We start from the raw sequence: 15,615 nt of genomic DNA on the forward strand, positions 1-15,615 counted from the left end.
GGATAGGAAGCCCTTTGATTATACTTCTGAAGTGCCCATGCTGAAAAGGCTCATGCTTTTGAGACTTTTTCTTGCTACATATTTCTTTCCATTCCTTTCCTAGAAAATTCTTTGTGGAACTGATTTGGCTGGTATGAGACAGGTTAACTCATTCAAAAAAGAGATTGAAAAATCTGCACACTTCCAATCATCATGTGCATTCATGGGCCCATCAACCAATTCTCATTTTGGCATTTTTGAGATCATTTGACACAAATTGTTCCCTCTCACAGGGATATTTGAAGAGAGAGCAAAATAATATGCAATTCAGGTAGCCGAGCGGGGAGAATCCACATGTTTCTTCTTCTTTCAAAGTGACTCATTATTTTCTCCTTTTCAAACAAACCAAGTTATAAAAATCCTAGTACATCAAATGTATTATGAAAATTAAAAATAATTCTTCCAAAGCAATTGTGACCATCATTTCAACCTAGCTATGCATGAATGGGGGAACTTATTTGTTAACATAAAAGGCAATAAAATCTGCATATAGTCAAATCAATCCCTATGATTGGGTTCCTTTGGGGTATGAGACAATAATCTAGGTCAGTAATTCCAAAACTTGAGTGTGCATTAGAATTACCTGGAAGGCTTGTTAGAACATAGATTGCTGGGCTCCATCTCCAATGTTTCTAATATAGTAGTAAACCTGGGGTGGGGTTAGAGAATATGGATTTCTCACAAGTTCCCAGTGATGCTGATGCTGCTAGCCTGGGAACCCCACTTTGATATCTACTAATCGAAAGAAGTCTTTAAGGTCGTAAGGTGTTTGTAATTAGTTCAGAAACCAGGACATAACACATTTTAAAATCCCTAGCAATACATGGTAACATAAGAGCCTACAACAAGCTATTAATACAGTATGTGCTACATACGAGCAGTGATGAGAGAGAACCCTGGGCTAGCAGAATTTCAGCTAACTCTCAAACTCATATAGGATTAAGATCATCAGAGAGCAGGGCATTCTAGAATGGGGAAGGGAACCAAGTTAGTTGGAGCTAAGACTGGAGAGGTGGGGAGGGACTCATTTGTGGAGGGCTTTCTATTCCATTTTATAAGGAGTACAGATTTTATACCGCAAGTAATATTTTTTCCATCCACACTATTTCCCCCTGTGGCATGTGGGTACAAAGATCTAGCTCCACACTACTGCAAACAGTTTCACCTCTCAAAGTACTGGTCAGCTGGAGTGAGGTGGAAAAGGTTTCAGTGTATCTCTGGTGTATGGTGAAGATACCAAATTAGATTGGGAGGCAGAATACTTGCATTGTTGGGTCTATTTTTCCTAGGTTGCAGGCATGGGAAAGCCAGCAACTTTTGGGGGTCTCCTGAAATATAAGTAAAGTTTGTTTGGGTATGGATTTAGGTCGCCCGCAGGAGTAGGAAAAATCTTGGAGGGCTAGGGTATCCCATGAGAGGGTGTGAAGTGGATGAGACCACTCACTAGAGTGCAGTGTGTTTCAATTTTGAAGGTGCACCCGCAGGAATCACCTGGAGATCTTGTTAAAGTGCAGAAACTGATTCAACAGGCCTGAGAGTGTGCATTTCTAACGAGTTCCCAGATGATGCCGTTTCCGCAGACCGCACTGTGAAGCGAGGTACCACGGGACATCCAGACCGCCTTAGTGGGGAGAGAGGCCTGCGGGCGACACCCCTAGAGGGAAGGAGGATGCATGCAACCCTTGGAGACGAGGCCCTTCTCCTGCCTCTGCGGAGAGGGGCATGGGGAGGGCGGAGGGACGAGGAGAAGGACGGCCGGGCAGAGCCGGGAGGCGGGCAGCAGGGGAGGGCGGAGGCGCCGAGGCGCGCCAGGTGCGGGCGTCCCGGTGACCGCTGTCCCACTGTGCACGGGGCCTGGGGCCGCGGCGCGATTCCTGGTCTTTCGGCCCTAGGCGGCTCCCATCGCGGCTTCTGGGCGCGAGGCCGAGACGGCGACGGCGGCTCCCGGTCCCTCCCCGCGCGGGCACGCGGGCCTGCGGACACCCACTCGGCCGGTCCAGGCGCTCGGGCTCCCGGAAGCGGAAAGGGAACGCGGCCGGCCTGGGCGGCGGCGGCGGCGGCGGCGGAGGAGGAGGGGAAAGAGCCGCTGGCGGTCGCGAGAGCAGCCGCGGGGAGAGGCGAGCCAGCCGGCGACGGTGAGTGTGTGCGGGCGCGGGGACGAACGGGCCGGCCCCTCCGCCCCGCCTCGCCGGGCTCCGTCCGCGGCTCCGGGCCGGGCTGCTCTCACCTGTCCCGGCGCGGGCCGCCCTTCCCCCTCCCGCGCCTGCCCCGGCCTCGGCTCGGCGCCCCGGGGCTGCGCGGTGCCCCTCGGCCCAGGCCTGGCCCTACTCGGAGCATCTTCTGCCAGAGCTGCAGCCACCTGCCACGTGCCCCTCCCGTGAGTGGTGGTGGGTGGCCTCCTGCTGCAGTCCAGATGATTTGGGGTAGTTAAAAAAAAGAAAAGAAAATCTGTGCCTTGAGTTTCTCGCGTGTAGACCAGTTTCCCTCTCTGCACCCCTGCCCGGAGACCTGCTCCGGGATACCGTGTTTCTCTGCGCTGTTCCAAAGCCTTTCATTCATTTCCAAACCTCTGGTGTGAGGCGGCAGAGGACTAGCAGGAGGAGAAAGAGTGGGCTCCTTTATTGACCTTCTCACTCCCCTCCCCCAGATCCAAGGGTGGTTTGAGAAAATGGCTTATGGATGCCAGCACTTTGCATTTGTTACCATTATAATAGGTCGTGGGATTTTAACTGTAGCGACCATTTAAGTTATGGTCTTTCTCAAGCTGTATTTGGGTCACATTTTAAAATCCCTTGTGAGTCAGTAGAGGATGCCTGTATCTCCAGGGCTAAGAGGACCTAACCAATTATTACTTGAAAATATTTCAATACAGCAGTCCATAACAGTACACGAGGAAAAAAAAAAAAAAGATCAAGGTCATTGTGGGTGGGTCATAAATTATAGTGTAAAGTTACAATCTAAAATGAAAAGGGCTAAGGATAATTAAGTGCAAGTTAAAAAGATGTGTCAAATGGATCTTTGGCCTACTGTGCTAATATGTGCACTTTAAAATATTCACTGCCTTTCTTGTGGTAAAAATAAGACTAATAATAATAGTTACCATTTGATTACTGCCCAGTATGTGCCATTCCTGGATTAAAAGGCTTTTGGTGTAATATCTCATTAAATTTTTCCAACTCTTTAAATTTTACTTATTTTTAAAGATAAAATTCAGAGAGATATTCTATTTTGCCTTAGTTGTGTGCTTAAAAGTGAAAAGTTTTTGAAGAAGAGTTGGGGTGAGAAATCAATTGGAAAGAAAGAACCAAATGAGATTTGGTGTTGTGGAAAGAAAAACTAGATTCTAGTCCCATTTGTGTCACTATTCAGCAATAGGGTCATAGGTAGGTCAGTGGCCCATGTTGTTTTGTCATCTATACAACTACAGAGTCAGACTAAATTCTTTAAGGTATGTTTTAGCTTTTCCATGCTTACTTGGCAAATGCTATGTTTGTAAGTAATTTAGGACCCCTTAACATACACATTTAGAACATTTATGTCATAAAGTATTAGTAAAATTATCAAAATATAAGTAAAAATTATATAATTGTATAACTGTTTTGGGGCAGTACTATTCTAGAATTCATTATTTTGGATATAAAACAATGGGATTATATTAGGTCTCGAGATTTCTGTTAAACCTAACATACCTGAGAAGCTGTAGTTGGAATACATGAAATAGAGCGTATTTTAAAGAAAATGATGAGAACTGTGTCACATTACCTATCTCTGGGGTGCTTTGCTTAATAAAAGAAATGTAAGCATTTAGACATGCACATACATAATCATTAGCTTAGGTAGGTTCTAAGACAAGAGCTAATAATTAGTGAACCATAAATTTTTTTACTTGTTTGCCCACTGCCTCATTTCTTTAATTCATGGTGTCTGATTTAGAATCTGTGGAAAAGCACATGAATAAAATAATGCCACGGCCTAGTGAAGAAACTGACTGAGAAGTTTAATAATGTCTCCTTGGAACTTTTTTCTGGAATTGTAGCTGAGTGTGGTGAGTCAATGAAAACTTTTTCAGCATAGGAGGTTACACAGTGGCAGTATCAATACTATTATACTAGGGGTAACAGAGAAGGCAGGGCAAAAGCAATTTTTATTGTCAAGAGGTCGTTCCCTAAAATCAGTTTTATACCTTTGTATTAAGGAATGTACACATTTTATATCATTTTAGTAAAACATCTGGGCTCAGATTCAACTTTTCAAATGCACTGGATATGAAAGGCAGTTTAGCATCTAGTAAAATAATCAATGCATAAATATCTTTTATTAAAGGTGACAATGTCTGAAGTATTTTGAATCAACAAAAAATACAGGTGAAAGACAAGAATAAATAGAAAAATTATTTTTTATTGTTACGACAGTGATTTGTTGGTTAAGAATCCCTGATAAATTGAGTCAGCCTTGTTTAAAAAGTACATTTTCATAGACATGTGAAGCAGCACTGTGCTCATTGATACCTACCTGACCAAAAACACCTTAATGTGATGGTAGTTTATTTACTTTAGATCTACTCTGGGCAAAAATATGACATTTTCAAAGTTTATCTTCTGCCTTTCAGGCCTCCTTTTCGCCTGTGCTATTTCTCTCAGGGTAGATTAACCTTCTTCCCCATTTCAGAGACTGAGTAGATATCTGCTCTCTTCACCTGTCTGCTGCTCCTCCCACAACAGGGCAGGCTAGGTAAAAATTAGTATTTTACCATTCACTGATTAATTTTATTTTACTTATAACTTAAAATATTTGTGTGATTACAACCAGGCTTTTGATTTTAAGCCTTTTATTATCCACAATTATAGAATAAATAACTTTTTCACCTACTGCGGAATTTTAAGCTTCAGCAAGCAGGTGAGGAGAGATTTTTCTTATAGTGTTAGTGTTCTTTAATCATGCCTTCTTGGCTGGGTATGGTGGCATGCACCTGTAGTCCCAGCTACTCAGGAGGCTGAGGCAGGAGGATTCCTTGAGCCTAGGAGTTTGAGCTTGCAGTGAGCTATGATGATGCCACTGTACCCACTCTAGCCCTGGGTGACAGAGCATGACCCTATCTCAAAAAAAAAAAAAAAAAAAGTCATGCCTTCTTTGGTAAAGCCCAGCGTGAAGGAAATCTAATTTAGTATTCCTTATCCACCCCCCCCCCCCCCCCCCCCCCCCGATCTGTCTTTGTGCAGGGGGTACTAGAAGGTAAGTAGCTGGCTTCCCTTCCCTCTTGGAAGAACGTGCTTGATTCACATCCAGGAAAAGCCCAAGCCTCTTCATTTCTGGTTTGTACTGTATCTGAAGGTTTTTCCTCATGCTGTTTTTGGAGCAAAAGTTATCTGTTGCTGCCTGTTCCTACCCTATATTTAATCTTGCCTTTCCTTTGTCCCCTTTCCCACACTCCTACCTCCCTAAAGAAAATTCCCACGTAGGCATTTTGTACTGACTGAAACAATATTTAGTGGTCTTTAATTCATATTACCCATACCTTCCAAGTTATTTCTACTTTTTGTTAGGAGATTCTGATGGTGTGTCACTATAGTGTAGTATCGTTAATAGAGGTGTTGATATTTGTTTTTCACTCATGAGGCAGGTACACAGAGTTTATATGAAGAGCAACAGCTTATGTTCAGTTTTGCCCAGAATGTAGGGATTTAAAGACTTGTTTTGTGGAGTGGGTTCTTGAAACCATTGATGGTTCAAGTATATTATGCTTTGATACTTTGCCCATCCACATTTTCACAATGTCTTCCCGGAGATCTCAGCAATTGATTCAGAATGCCCTGTGTTAATCATACAGACTTCATAGCTTCTGAAATCAAGTACTGATTTTCCACACTTCATTCCTTAGCTGACTAGTCCCTCTGAAAGAGATTTAGTTTAGGGGCTTTAGTTCAGTTACTCTATTTTAGATCAAATCTCTATTTTTTGGTTTTCTGATTAAAGACACCTAAGGCCACCATGTGGAAATACAACTTCCTTACATGCTTATACTACTATGATACTAGCTAAAAGGCTGTACTATCTGAGGTTTTTCTCTGACAAGTAGTTCACAGACTTCAATGTTAGAGAAAGTATTGTTAAATTGTATCACTACTTTTAATGATGGGGACCCAGAAACATTGTTTCATTCTGGAGTTTGCTAAAGGAGAAGTAAAACTTATCTTTAAGTTTCCCTTCCTCTCCTCTACTACCCTGTAAGGTTACCATTTTGGAGGAACTGCTTCTTTGCCAGGCAGATTCTCATTTAAGCATGACAGCAACCTTGTACACTGTCATTTTATCCCCACTTTACAAGTGGTCAAACTGAAGCTGAAAAGAAACTGAAACTTGAGAAGTAAATAGGAGTGTGTGTTGGCCCGGTGGGGTGGCTCATGCCTGTAATCCTAGCACTCTGGGAGGCCGAGGCGGGAGGATCGCTTGAGCTCAGGAGTTTCAGACCAGCCTGAGCAAGAGCCAGACCCCATCTCTACTAAAAATAGAAAAAATTAGCTGAGCATGGTGGTGTGCGCCTGTAGTCCCAGCTACTTGGGAGGCTGAGGCAGGAGGATCGCTTGAGCCCAGGAGTTTGAGGTTGCTGTGAGCTGTGATGATGCCACCGCACTCTAGCCTGGGCGACAGAGTGAGATTCTGTCTCAAAAAAGAAAAAAAAAATGTCTTCATTTGAACATGGTCATGTATTTTTAACATCTGTACAAGATTAATTTTCTATTCTGTTGATAATAAACAAAATATCTATGTGACTTTTAAAAAATTGAATTACTTCACTAATTATTAGAGTCAGCTGGAGCCTGATATTTTAGATAGAATTATTTAACTGCCATACTTGACCAGTTTTCAGAGTAGAATAAAATCAGAAGTGAAATAGCTTTACAAATTTGTTTAAAGGTATATAGCTGTAGCTCTGTGTTTTCTAAATTCATTTTTGGTTGCAATTAATACATTTTAAATTTCATATATTCATCTTATATATTAATCATTTTCTCTTGGCACTATGGGAAAAATATTTCTGGTACATTTGAAAACTTTCACTATAAACTGTTAATTGTATTCTTTGAGACATAGCAATATTAGAAATATTTAATGACATTTTATTGTTTCGAAACTTTGGAATATTTTTTGTTATCCAATTTTTTTTTTGAATTTTATGCCTAACATTACTTTTATACCGTATCATGAGATTTGATTTTACAGTGGTGGTGGTAGTGTTGATCTAGCGCTGGAATGTTAATCTCATTTCAGATGCTGTGTCTCCACTGTAGCTCTAATAACTGTAAACGTAAAGTAGGATTTTTCTTGATTTTAACCCAGTGAGTGACTGGGATTTGACTCACAGATTATTAGCTTGTGCTGTTACCTAATAATGTTACTGACAGAAAGAAACTTCTGCTTTGCTGAAACATTAGGAAGCCATCCTAGAATCATAGCCTTAGCAGCATTATTGGCTTTAGCCATGTTTCAGAACATTTTGTTGTAATACATTTAATTCTGTTTGAATTTTTTTTTGTAAGAACAATTCATTCATTTGCCATTGGGGTGGCAGCTCCTTAACTTTATCATTCCATATTTTATCTCTAAGAAGCAAAGATATAGCCAAGGAGACCATTTTAAATTAGTTTAAAAAGTTAGAATAGGAACAGATTACATTTGACAATCTGTTAATAACAATCATGGACCATAGAAAAATTGACCCTGGGAGAAAATGTAGGGTTTTTTTTTTTTCATTCCCCCTAAATATATAAGAGGAATGGAAATGTAATGATAATGATTCTGATGTCTTTTTCACATCTTCATATGTTTGGTGTTGCTGTGGTAAGCAGCATGCTAACAACCTTGTACTTTTCCTGCCTTGGAGAATGGTACCACCCTTCACAGCCTCTAAGCCAGAAACTTGGGAGCCATCCTAGAATTTGCTCTTTTCTCCAATTGATCATTAAGACCTATCAGTTTTACTCATTAAATTCTTCTAGATCTGCCCTTTTCCAGCATGCCTCCTCTCTTCAGTATCACTTAAGACACACACACACACACACACACACACACACAGAGGCACTCAATTGGCCATGTAAGTTACAATTTTGGGGGTGCTTACCCCATATGCCCTCATTATTTCTTGCCTGGGTAACAGTCAGCCTACCGTGTTGCATGTAGTCAGTTTCAATGCTGTATCCATCCTCCACCCAAATCCAGCCTTCATATTGTTGCTATTCTTCCCAAAAGGCAAATTTGATGATGGCATTTTACTGCCTAAAATCCTTCAATGGTTTTCCACTACATTCAGGGTGAAGTCTAAATTCACTGGCATTGTTTAACAGTATTTTCGATCTGAGGGTGGCAATCTACCTGTGAGTCATGAAATTGGTTTAGTAGGCTGTGACCAGCATTGTATATTTTTATTAAGGTAAAATAAGCTAAGTGTGGTAGTATGACATGTCTGTAGTCCCAGGTACTTGGGAGGATTGGCAGGAGGATCATTTGAGCCCAGGAGTGCAAGGCTGCAGTATGCTATGATCATGCCTGTGAATAGCCACTGCATTCCAGCCTGGGCAACATAGTGAGACTCCATCTCTAAAAAAAAAAAGTAAAATAGAATAGCAGTATCAGAGTATACCATATGTAATAAGGGTGATATCATTTCATTAAACTTTTATAGTTATTCGCATATTGCTATAGTACTAGTAATGTTATAAAATTAATTTCTTGGAGTTGGTTGTGGTTAAAAGGTTGGACATCTTACCCCATTCTTCCATATAGCTGATCCTAGTTATTAATATTTTGGCTTACTTAGATTTTCTCTGCCTACTTTTTTTTTATACCTTTACTTATTCTGCTACGTTGGTCATAAGAGCCTCCATTTCTCATCCAGCTAACTCATGGGCTTCACTGTTTCCAGGAATCTTTTCCTGATGACAACTTACCATAAAATACCTTTTGCAATGCAACTCTTGAACCAATACCCCTACTATTAATATATGAGATGCTTTCTTGCCCCCTTGCCCTGTATCTTAACTTGTCTTATATGGTATTGATCTTGTCTGTTTACTAGTCTGTCTCCATTAAGGATAGAACCTGTCTCTTTTTATTTTTCTTCCTTCTGATCCTTCATCCCCTGCCCTCCCTGCCTCACTCTATATGGTCCAGGCTGGAGTACAGTGGCATGATCATAGCTCACTGCAGCCTCGAACTCCTAGTCTCAAGCAGACCTCCTGCCTCAGCCTCCCAAGTTAGCTGGGACTATGGATGCACAGTACTACGCTGGCTAACTTTTTAATTTTGGGGGTATAGATGGGGTCACTATGTTGCCCAGGCTGGTCTCGAACTCCTGGGGTCAAGCAGTCCTCCTGTAATGGTTTTATTATAGAAGGATAACTTTTGTCTTAAAGCTTTTTAAACTAAAGCTTGTATTTTAAACTCTTTATTCTCTGTTTATCAATTGTGAGTAGATACTTCAAGCAGAATCTATTGTTATTCTGTGATTTGTGATCAAAGAAGTTTGATGAAGCCCAAATGGTATTTATTTGATTTTATGGAAATTAGGTGTTTTCAAAAGAGAACTTTTATGTATAATGGTGATCAAATTCTGGGGAGATGGGTGGGATATGAAAGCACAGAATCAGATGTTGAAATATTTTTTCTTATTTCTAAATTTAAAACTTTTGTAATTGGCATTTTCAGTTAGAATATTTAGCTGCTTACAATTTTTATCTTTGTGAGAGATCATTATTTGTTAAACCATTGATAGGTTCTCATGGAGAACTGGTATTGAAGAGAGATCCATTTAGTGGGATGTAATTTAAAAAATAAAAAAAAGAATGAATCAAGAGAAGACCTCTAAATGCAAGTACCAGAAAAATTACAACACATCTCAGTGAATTTGCCAGTGGTAAGTTTGCATTTGATTTTACATGGTAATATGTTTTTGAATTATGTGGCATAGTGTACTTGGAGTCTTATGTTTAAATGTACTTAATTATTCATTAGCAAATGTAGTTACTTTGTGTTTTCTTAAATAAGACTTTTTCCATAGAGAAAAATAATCTGTAAATAATACAAGTTTCAGAAACAGCTTTCTGAATTACAAATCTTATATGGCTATGCAGCTGATCCTTTTATACTGCATCTTAAAAATACTAATTTTAAAACCATTTTATACAAGGATAATATATCATGATAAAGAGAGGCTTAACGGCCAGGCGCGGTGGCTCATGCCTATAATCCTAGCACTCTGGGAGGCCAAGGCGGGTGGATCGCTCGAGGTCAGAAAAATAGAAAGAAATTATCTGGCCAACTAAAATATATATAGAAAAAATTAGCCGGGCATGGTGGCGCATGCCTGTAGTCCCAGCTACTGGGGAGGCTGAGGCAGTAGGATCGCTTAAGCCCAGGAGGTTGAGGTTGCTGTGATCTAGGCTGACGCCACGGCACTCACTCCAGCCAGGGCAACAAAGTGAGACTCTGTCTCAAAAAAAAAAAAAAAAGAGAGGCTTAAATTAAACATTTTGTTTGTAAGATTGGTGTCCCTTAGGCTGTCTCTATTTTTTAGTTGGTTGAAAAGAATTTAGAAGTACACGTTTGTTGATAAACTTAGAAGAACACATAAACATATACATAAATGTGAAAGCCTTCCTACTCATGACTTTCCTCCCTTAGCCCATTGATAATCACTGTTAAAACCTCAGTTGGTATGTTTTCTTCCAGACTTTTTTTCTATACATATGCAGAAATTACTTTTACACATATGCATATATATTTCGAACAAAAAATGGTATGCAAACTATTCTATAACTTGCTTCCCCCAACATTTAATTTTAAAAAATTTCAAAGAGAAGTATTGAAAAAATTTTATAGTGTAACATATGAATATCCATCACTTAGATTCTGTACCAGTATTTTACTGAACTTCATCACATACTCATCTATCCTGCTGTCCACTTATCGGTACTCTTTGCTATTTTTCTTTTGGATACATTTTAAAGTAAACTGCAGATATCAGTACACTTCTCCCCTACATACTTCAGTGTATATATATATTATATACACATCATAAACTAGAGTTCAATATTGGTTTACAGCTTTTTTTAAGGTAAATTTACATACCATGAAATGCACTGAAATGTACATGTAAGTGTAATCCTAAATGTACATTTGCTGGGTTTTGACAAATTCATATACTTGTGTAACTCAAACTTCATATCAAGAGATAGATTTTTATTAGCACCACAGAAAGTTCTCTCATGCCTTTCTAGTCTATCTTTATCCTCTCTCCCTCCAGAAAAACCACTGTTAAAGTCCATCCCAAACCCTCATAGATTTTGCCAATGTAACTTGCTTTATTCACTCCACAGTGTGAGTAGTTATATGCAGATCTAGATATGCCTCCCTTTCTTCCTTTTTTTTTTTTTATTGTAGTAGCTTGGAAATGGTTTACACTATGGATATAATTTATTTGATCATTCTCATCCCTCCACATGGACATTTAGGTTGTGCCACATTTTTGTGATTACAAAAAGTGCTGTATCCTTGTACATCCTTGTATGTACTTTTATATACTTGTACAGTCTCATGAGTACTTTTGTAGGTATTACTAAAAATAAAACTGCTGGGTAAAAGGGTTTTACACTTTGATACATACTGCCAAATTGCCCTCCCAAGATGATTATATCAATCTACACATACATCGGTAATGTATGAGAGTCGTATTTTTCTATGCCCTCTCAATATTGGATAGCATCTGTCTTTCTAAAAGTTTTTTCAATAAAATGGATGAAAAATACACAAGTTATTTCAAATTTTCCTAATCAGTAATGATTAGCCATTGGATTTTTTTCCTTTTGTGAATTAGTTCTTTATATATTTACTTTGTATAACTCTTATTGATCATGTGTTGTAATATTTTTTCCAGGGATGCTTTGTCTTTTAACTTTATTTTTGGTGTGCTTTGGGCTTCGGAAATGTTGGTTTTTATGTGGTCAAACATGGCTTATAGGTCTTGGTTGTGAAGTCTTTCCTCATTTCAATATTATAAAACCACTTGCTGTTTTCTTCTAATAGTTTTCCTTTTAATAATATTTAGAAGAAAAAGAGAAATCACTGTGAACTGAGATGCCAGGAAAAATTTCATATGGAGAGTGAGATTCAAATTGGCATTGAAGTGTGATAAATAGAGTAAGCGGTGTGGTAGGGACATTTCAGACAGGAGCAATGTGTGATGGAATATATTTTTTGTGTTTTCATGGAATAGTAATAAGACCACTTTGGCTAGGTAGAGAATCAGATAAAACTGCAAGTTTGGAGATAAACGTTTAACTAGATTTCTTGTTAACTATTTTAGCTAATCTTTGTGATTTCCTAAAACTGCATGCCAATGTTACAGTTTTTTGGTCATATAGTAGTTTTCAGTTTTTATAGTGACTTGAGTGTTCTTCTTGAGGAAAATATGTGGTGCAATACAGTTGCCTGAAAAGGCAAAAAAAAGGAAAGATGGTATTTCATCAGAATAACTTGAACACTGTAAATATTTACTCAGTCTATTTTATTAGAGCTGAATTATAATTTCTCTTTTAAAAGTTTGTGCTGTAGTAATTTACATCATTATGAAGTTAGTCACTGCACTCAAGTAGAGTTACCAGACAGCAATCTTAAAAAATGTTGCAGTACCAGTATATCCAACTAGTCACATCAAAGTTTGAGTTATGAGCTCACCATTTAATATACAAATTAATATGTTGGAATCTCTAGCTTTTTATAAATGCTAGACGGAATAACAGCATTGTGTTTAGGTCAGTTGTTGTTCAGGATGTGTAATAGTTTCTCTTCAGCCCTAAGCCACGCCTGCTAGATATTAACTGAGTGGAGTGATCTTGCAACTCTACCAGTTACACATGTGTGGTTGTAATCTGATTTGGAGCTCTTGGAAGACCACTGTTTTCTTCTCTACAACCCAATTTTAAGGATTATATGGCATTAATTTTTACTAATCAGGTATTTAAAAAATATTCAACATCTTATTTGTTCATTGTTTTATTTTTCTATCCTATGGTCACTTTTCCTTGGGGATGCTTGTTCTTTTAGAGCATGTAATCTATGTATGTTTACATCTAGGAGAAATGGACACATTTTAAGTTATACTTTTCACTTAGTAATATTTTCTGTTGTGAGGGATCTCTTCTAGTGATAAAGAAAAATTGGTTATTCTCTGGTAGGGGACAGTAAATATAAAATGCAAAAATGAATGAGTATTTGATAATTTTGCCACTTGTTTTGCTTGCTTGTATACTTCTCTCTAATGTTAATAAATTTAGAACTAAGTAATGATATTACTCTGTCCTATTTAATTATTGGAATTCATATTCTGTTTTTTAGTCCTAAATAGAACTGAAACATTAAAAGAAAGGTACATGAAATTAATAATATTGAACATGTTGAGAGACAGAGCCTTCTGTCATTTCTTTTAGCACTTGATTGTTGGCAAGACTGTAAAACATTAACATTCTTTTAAATGTTTCTTTTTTTAGCTATGTAGATAGCTTTCAATTTGTATTTGAGTTCTAATTTTTAAAATAATGATACCTCGCAAATTAGATAGCTTGCTTTATCCTCTCTGACTTTCCTCACTTTAATGGTACTGATTGGTCTTTTAATTTTCTAATTAAAAGGTAAGGAAGTTCAACTTTTACTTTTTTAGGCCTTTTTCTATTTTAGAGTTTGTACACAGGAACTAATTTGAACCATGTCTGATTTAAACTGTTGGGGGGGATTGTACTTGAGTTCTTATCTTTTTTTCTGCTGCCCCAATATTTGCAGGATCTAGGGATGAGAGAATGGGGTTATTCATTTAAAATTAAGTATTCCTTATTCTCTTTTTCTTTGTTTCAGTAATTTTATAGCTTTGAAGAACATTTACAGGAGCCTCTGGGTACCATGATAAATTATTCTTAGAATGAAGTAGTCTGGGATATAAACTGAAAATATGGGAGCCATCGTTAACTCTTTCCTCTGTAATCCCTAATATCTAATCAATCAGAAAGACTTACTGGTTTAATTCTGTTTCTTCAATTGGTCCTTTCTTCAAAATTAATTTTGGCTTTTGTCTTCTCTTACCTAACTGATTTCTGTGTTTAATTTTATCCTCTACAACAGAGCTTCAATAATTTATTTATTTAAAGTATAAATTTCATCATATTAATTCCCTGCTTCAATAGCTTTCCAGTGCTTAAGAATGAAGTCTTAGCATTCTAACATGGCAGCTTTATGGTCTTCGTGATGTAGTCCCATATTTCTTATCACTCATTCTCCACAGAAAGCTTTATGATTTGTGATAGCAATTTGTAATACTTTCCACAATTTTTACTCTTATATACCTCCTGCTGTTTCTTTTGTTTGCAATATTGTCACTTTTCTTTGCTTGGATAACTTTTATTCATGTTTTAAGACTGAACTCAGGTTTCATCTCTTATAGGAAGTCTTGCTTGAACCGTAATTTAACTAGTCCGCATCTTCTGTGCCCCTGCTAATATCTTGTCCACAAATCTGGAATTTACTATTTTAAACCTTAAACCTTTTTTATGATTCTTTATCCTGTTAGACTGTTAGTTCCTTTAACCAAGGACCATGTCTTATTCATTGTTGTCTCTATAGTGTTTAGCAAGTGACTGGTATGTAGTGGAGGCTCAATGAATATTTGTTGAGCTCAGGTCAACTCATTGCTGCAATGTTAAAGTCTTAGTGAAGTTCCATGGGCCAGTGGTTCCTAGATACCAGTTAGCTGTATCAGATACCTGGAGAGCATTTTAAAACATTTTATTGGTTTTAGAGCTTTATGAAGCTGAATAATGATTCAGTAGATCTGGAATGGAGTCTGGGGATATGTATTTTTAAAAAGCTCCCCAGGTGATTTTGGTTTTCTTACAGATTTGAGAACCATTGTCCTAGTTTATTATTATATTATACCATTATATTTTATGTAAAAGGTGCCCTCTAGACCTTATACAGTAATTTATTATTTAAGCTTTATAAGTTATATCTACTAAAGTATGGATATATTTTGTCACTTTTTTGGTATCATAAGTATAGAAGTATTTTAACTCTTTTAAGTATCTCATTGGGAGATCCGTTGGCAGATTGCTAACACTCGACTGAGGAAAAGCCTCATTTAAACAGGAGTCTTCTTGAATTAGTAGCAATGAGATTGGTTGGGCTTCATTCTATGAATTTTAATATTTTTAGCAATTTGTAATTTTCTCTTCTTATGGTAATTTTTCAAAATGAGTTTTAAAATTTTATCATGGTTTAAAATTAAAGTGCACAAATCTTAAGTGTATGGCTCAGTGAATGTTTATATATGTATATACCCATAAAGTACCACCCAGGTCAAGAACATTTCTAGCCCCTCAGAGGTTCTCTCATGTCCCTTTCCAGTTCATACACACTTCTCCCACCACAAGATAACCACTATTTTGACTTGTCTTAGTCTTAAGATTAAAGCTACTAAAAATTTTTATACATATTTTAGTGGACATTTGTATTCATTTCTTTTCGGTTTACACATGG

At 37.9% G+C, this 15,615-nt stretch overlaps 1 protein-coding gene across 2 annotated transcripts in view; it reads left to right on the forward strand.

The window, feature by feature from the left end:
• The first annotated feature begins 2,088 nt into the window (after positions 1-2,088).
• ZDHHC21 (zinc finger DHHC-type palmitoyltransferase 21) overlaps positions 2,089-15,615 on the forward strand; it is a 62,403-nt gene continuing 48,876 nt past the window's right edge. For both annotated transcript variants that reach the window (XM_045562764.1, XM_045562765.1), the window contains exons 1-2: positions 2,089-2,174; positions 9,809-9,949. The gene's annotated coding sequence lies outside the window, so the exon portion shown is untranslated. The remainder of the gene's footprint in view (positions 2,175-9,808; positions 9,950-15,615) is intronic.

Source organism: Lemur catta, chromosome 10 (assembly GCF_020740605.2).
Source record: "Lemur catta isolate mLemCat1 chromosome 10, mLemCat1.pri, whole genome shotgun sequence".
NCBI lineage: Eukaryota > Metazoa > Chordata > Mammalia > Primates > Lemuridae > Lemur > Lemur catta.